Below are 6,355 nucleotides of genomic sequence, written 5' to 3' on the forward strand. Positions count from 1 at the left end.
CTTGATGAGAGGTTACAAGTTTCTAAAAGAGATTTTGTGAACCGAAATATTGCTGTAGTCATTTTGGAAAATACGATCTACTACATTTTGTTATTTCAGTTTTGAATGTGGTATTAATGAAAATATTTACTCATTTAAAATCTTTCATTGAACTTGGGTCTCTTTGGAGACATTACTAATAATTATTACTATTATTATTAACATTATCAGTTTGTGAACTTCCAAATCTCTTGACCTTTAACTTTTTCTCTGCTATAGCCTAATAATTTGAGTGTTACATTCAAAAGCTGGTGTTATAGAAAGTCTAGTGAAAGGGACTATATTAAATTTCTGGGTTTGGAATATTTAATTTGTAATGTTCATTTGAAAGATAGTAGTACTCTACCAAGTGGCTTTAAGGGTGAGCTTATAATTCACATTGGCTTGAAGAGGAAAAAAAGAAATCACAAATAGACTGTCTCCACTAGCCCCAGCTAATCCCCATGAGAATTATCATTTTACTTTATTTTATAATCATTTAACCTAAACAACTTGTTGACTTTGTGTATTGTAATAAAGCCTTATCATAAATAACCATTCTACGCCACATAAAATTGTTCAAAGATGTTAATGGGTTATGTTCTATGGTAGAAATTACTTCTCCTTTAAAAAATGTTAGAGACAGGGGCACCTGGGTGGCTCAGTCATTAAGCATCTGCCTTTGGCTCAGGTCGTGATCCCAGGGTCCTGGGATCGAGCCCCGCATCGGGCTCCCTGCTCTGCGGGAAGCCTGCTTCTCCCTCTCCCACTCACCCTGCTTGTGTTCCCTCTCTCCTGTGTCTTTCTTTTTGTCAAATAAATAAATAAGATATTAAAAAAAAATGTTAGAGACAGTGCCAGGTGAAGGACACAATACAAAAAAACAATTGAGAAAAATTATGAAAAAATTGTATTAGAAAAATACGAAGTATATGCCACTTTGTCCAGATTAAAGGTAAGAGTACATTAAAGTAGAAAGGGTCATTTCTGAAATGATTACATTAGTCAAAATGACATCATCAAGCCTCACTTCATATTTTTAAAGGTGAGTAGGCAAAGGACTATGTCTGCTTTTTGAAAATGTCAAATAAAATGCTACTTTTCCAAAGTGTGAAGTAATGTTAATCTAAACATTACAAGCACAAATTATATTAAGGAAACAAATTTAAAGCATGCTATTAATCAGAAATTATATATTCTTACAGTGTTAGGATGGACTCAAGGGAAGTTTGAAGAAGATGAAAAATCCATATTTTTTATTCTCAGATACATTAACCATAACCTAAGGGCACTGAAGGAGAAAGAGTGGTAAAATGTTTAGAAATTAAGATAAGGAGAAAAGAAAATAATCTTACTTAAACTGAAATAATAGAACTAAATGAACACTTAATTCGAGAGAACACAACCTGATATATTGGATTATGAGTAGGTGACTAAGGTACCACTAATTATATATCACTTATCCCATTTCCCAGTACTTCAGTTTCTTTGTTGTAATCATAATGTTTGCCATGGACTTCTTGCCAAGTCTTCTCTGAATAAATACTAGATTGTTTTAATATTTTTACATGAATATTGAGGCTGTTTCCAATCCTTGTAGATATCCTTATGCATAAGTCTTTTATGTATGTGCTAATGTATTAGTAGGATAAATTCTTAAGGGTGGAATTGCCACATCAGAGGGTATGTCTATTTTTAATTTTAAAAGATATTCAACACATAGTTTATATTCTATGATACTGTCAGATGGCTGTTCATGTTCTTCTAATAAAACCAGTCAAGATAAATCCATATTTCCAACTTCTTATGTTGTAAACCAAAAAAGGGTGGATATTTTTTTATTATTATTATTACTCCTGAATCCCTGAAAACTAGAAGAGACCTAGCATAGGCACACTTCAGCTCACTAAAGGGATGGCACCGAGCAGAGCGGAATTAGGGAACCAAGAGATTAAAAGTGTTGATCAAATCTGTATGCATTGAGTACATGTCATTTTCATATGACATACTCTTCTTAAAAATCGTAATGGCCTTTGTAAAAATGATGTATATAATTTATTATACAGTATAGTTTAAATATAGTACTTTATTCTCATTTATTAGGCAATTGAAGTAAATACATAAACTACTATCAAACAGAAATCCATAGTGGTTTTTTTTCTTTTCTTTTTTTCATTTTCTTTAATTGAAATTTTAAATTTGTATTTTTTTTATTTTATTTTACTTTATTATGTTATGTTAGGGGTTTTTAACATCAAAAGCACATCAGAGACTTCTGGTTTCCCGTCTGACATGTAAAGAGTTCAAAAATCATCAGTCCTCGGGGCACCTGGGTGGCTCAGTCGTTAAGCATCTGCCTTTGGCTCCGGTCATGAACCCAGGGCCCTGGGATCCAGCCCCTCATCGATCGCCTCATCGAGCCCTGCATCGAACCCCGCAACGGGCTCCCTGCTCAGCGGGAAGCCTGCTTCTCCCTCTCCCACTCCCCCTGCTTGTGTTCCCTCTCTTGCTGTGTCTCTCTCTCTGTCAAATAAATAAAGAAAATCTTAAAAAAATAAAAATAAAAATCACTCCTCTCCTCACAAGAAGAAAAATGCTGAACAAATTGAAAAACAACAATTCTTAGATCCATCAAAGAATTGTTTTCATAGGGAAAACTGCTGTCCTGAAAAAAAGAGATAGGCCAATACAGCAAGTATATTTACCAGAACTAAACTTAGATTTTTTTTGCCAAACAAAACAGTAGAACAAAAGAAGAAATATATAATTGAGTGAATTGTTCTTTTTTGTATTTTTCTTTTTTTTTTTAAAGATTTTATTTATGTTGGGGGGGCACAAGCAGGGGGGATCAGCAGAGGGAGAGGGAGAAGCAGGCTCCCTGAGCAGGGAGCCTGACATGGCACTCCATCCCAGGACCCTGGGATCATGACCTGAGCCCAAGGCAGACATTTAACTGACTGAACCACCCAGATGCCCCTCTTTTTCATATTTTACTAAAGGAAAAACAAATAAATGCACAACTACTACTCTCTAGAGCTGAGGACCAAGAAGAAGGGAGGTTTGGAAAAGAAAGTATTGTGTATCCAGAAAACCTATCTTCTTCATAACTTTCCATTTCACTGGCTGTAGGAGGGTCCTGGAAACTTGAGAGAGGAAGAAATTACTGTAGCTAAAATAGATGTTGTTAAAGAAAAATCTGTGTCCATGTGTCAGGTTGTACAATTTTTGCCACATCAAATTTTTTAGATTTCTTACAACTGATAATAGTGCGGTTTGCCCCAAACTTACATTTTCCTGAAACATAAGATTAGTGGGTTTAAAAGTAAACATTTTATAGTGCTAGCTTTGACAGCACATGTATTAAAATTGGAATGATGCAGAGAAGATTAGTATGGCCTCTGTGCAAGGATGATATACAAATTTGTAAAAGCGTAACTTTATATTGTTTTTTCCTATGGTTTTCATTTGAAGTATCAATCTGATATTAACTAACAAATTTTGACTCTCAGATGACTATCATAGGTGGACATATGGATAAGGTGACTCAGGTTTAAAAATACAAAGGACAGGGGCGCCTGGCCTGCGTGGCTCAGTCCTTAAGCGTCTGCCTTCAGCTCAGGTCATGATCCCAGGGTCCTGGGATCGAGCCCCGCATCGGGCTCCCTGCTCTGTGGGGAGCCTGCTTCTCCCTCTCCCACTCCCCCTGCTTGTGTTCCCTCTCCCGCTGTGTCTCTCTCTGTGAAATAAATAAATAAAATCTTAAAACACACACACACACACACACACACACACACACACACACACACACACACACACACACACAAAGGACATGCAGAAAATGGCAAAGCATTCTCTGTGAAATCAACATTTATAAAGTATTCAGGGACATTTTCTAAATGGTTTCTTATATCTGTGGCTATAACAGCTTCTGGTCAGTGAAAAGTAAACCATAAGAGAGAGAGAGAGAGAAAAAAAACAAGGCAGTTTCCATTGGTGGCAGCAGCTATACTATGCCCAAGATGTGTCATCTTTACTGACACTTAAAAGGCATATATAAAAACACTTAATGTGTTTGGGTTACTGTTGATGACAGATTGTCACCAAGTCTATCTTCTGTGTAATTTCTTCTCCAAATTCATCTTAAAAGACAGATGCTTCAGGTATTTTGGGACTTACAAATTTAATGGGTTACTATTTTTCTGTTGCAACTGGTGTTTCCAGAATGATAGAGTAAGTGTTCAGAATAGCTAATGTGATGGAAATCTCTGAAATTGTAATTATGTGCTTTGATTCTGTTTATAAAGAAATGAATTTGGTGGCATCAGTTTCTTAAAATAGACAAAATGTCACAGGACTTTAGTGCATACTTGTTTGGAAATACAGATAGTAGGAGTTAGAGTTGCTCATAACTGGATAGCTTCATGAGTAGGCACTGATGGGAAATTAGCAATATTTTCCTCACATTTACCTTACCCATATGTGATTAATCTTGAAGCCACAGGGACTAGTGATATGGAAGATTTAGGGACATAGGTATTTCTTAAAATGAGCCCTTGCATTGGCATCCTATTTTGCCACTTCGGATCCTCTTAGTTTAAACTTGTCTTATTTCTTGATTATCATGCTTTATTTAAATTTCCAGTATTTTCAAATGTAGTTTGTCCTTTCAACACTCTATCTCTACCCATGTGACAAAGATTTAATTATCTCTTGAGTCACTGCTTTGATATCACTACCACTTAGCCCAGAAATGTTTTCTTTCCACCAGCTCTGGGTTAAGTACCTTTCTTTGGTGCCTTTCCTTGTCTATCTCTGTGAGGTGTGTTCAAAACTATCTCTATTACCATTTTATTATTACTATACTGTATAAATTATTAGTTTTACTATTTGAAAGGTATGAGAAAGTGACTTTTTATCATTGAGAATTTACCATTAGAGATATTTATCATTTATCATTAGAGAAAAGATTTACCTCCTGTGAGGGTTATTGCTTTTTTTTTTTTCTCTATGAGTTTCAAACTATTTTGTTGTATCCATTTTTTATAGCTGCCATAATAAAGTACCACAAAGTTAAAACAACACAAATTTATTATTTTACAGTTCTGTAGGTCAGAAGTTAGAAACAGGTCTCATTGGGCTAAAGTCAGTATGTTAGTAGGCTGTGCCCTTTCTGGAGATTCTGGGAGAAAATCTGTTTCCTTGTCTGTGTCCTTGTTCCGTTCCTGTGTTTTTGGTGTCAGATCCAGAAAAACCATTGCCAAGTCCAATGTCAAGATTTTCTTCTAAGGTTCCTTCTAGGAATTTTATAGTTCCAAGTCTTATATTAAATCTTTAATCCATTTTGAGTCTATTTTGGGATATAGTGTAAAATGGGGGTCCAATCTCTTTTTTTTCAATATGGATATCCAGTTTTTCCAACTCTCTTTGTTGAGGACACTGTCTTTTCTTCATTGGGTATTCCTAACACCCTTGTCAAAGATCAGTTCGCTGTTTTTGTATGGACTTATTTCTGGGCTCTCTGGAAAGTAGCTGGCCTGTTTATGTTTAGGTGATAAAACATAAATGGGGAGTAAGTGCATAATTTCTGGCTAGTTACTGTCTTTCAAAAAAGAGATTTGTTGATAAAGGCATGTAATGTAAATGTAAAATAAAGATTTCACTTTTATATAGTAATTTTACCTTATAAAGCACTTTCAGGGTATCTTAATCTTCACAACTACTGACACTACAATCCCCACTTAAAAATGAGAAAACTGTGACTCTGAGACTAGCTAATGTCCCAGAATTATGGCTTCCTTAAAGATCATTCTAGGTCTCATTTTTAATACTATAGACTCTTTAAGAAGATTTTTTCCCTCTTTTTATATTACTTGGTTGTAAATGTCATGTAAAAGTGATATCTGGGGGCTTAGTCTTAACTGCCCCTTGCCCGTGATAGTGACAAATGCTCTGTGGTTGTCTTATTTTAGGATGTTTTGCAGAAGTCACTTCTGCAAAGGCTGCAAAACAGAATGCTAGTGTGGTTCTGTCTAAGCTGAAAAGCAGGATGTTCGTACCGTTTTATCCTAGCTGTCCTGACTCCATATCTCCTTGTTGGGGACCCTGGCCCTGACTAACTGTCCAACTAACTCCTAACAAATCAACTGATACAGGGGGAAAATGTGTATTTAAGGAGAAATTATTTTTATTGTCCATAAAAGTAGGATGAGAGGAAAGAACAGATGAATAGGAATTGACAAAGAGAAATGACCCTGACTACAACCTCAACTTTCTTCTTAATATTATTCAACTATTTATAACTAGTTACTCCTAAAATTAATATTGATAAATGTAATAA

General features: G+C 35.4%; 1 non-coding gene across 1 annotated transcript; it reads left to right on the top strand.

Annotated features, from left to right (window-relative positions):
- Nucleotides 1-3,354: 3,354 nt before the first annotated feature.
- Nucleotides 3,355-3,462, top strand: LOC114223570 (U6 spliceosomal RNA). The gene has a single exon (XR_003612180.1). It is a non-coding gene; the product is annotated as a U6 spliceosomal RNA (small nuclear RNA).
- The last annotated feature ends 2,893 nt before the right edge of the window (nucleotides 3,463-6,355 follow it).

Source organism: Eumetopias jubatus, unplaced genomic scaffold, assembly GCF_037043125.1.
Source record: "Eumetopias jubatus isolate StellerSeaLion01/CBP00866 unplaced genomic scaffold, mEumJub1_p1.0 scaffold_4, whole genome shotgun sequence".
Lineage (NCBI taxonomy): Eukaryota > Metazoa > Chordata > Mammalia > Carnivora > Otariidae > Eumetopias > Eumetopias jubatus.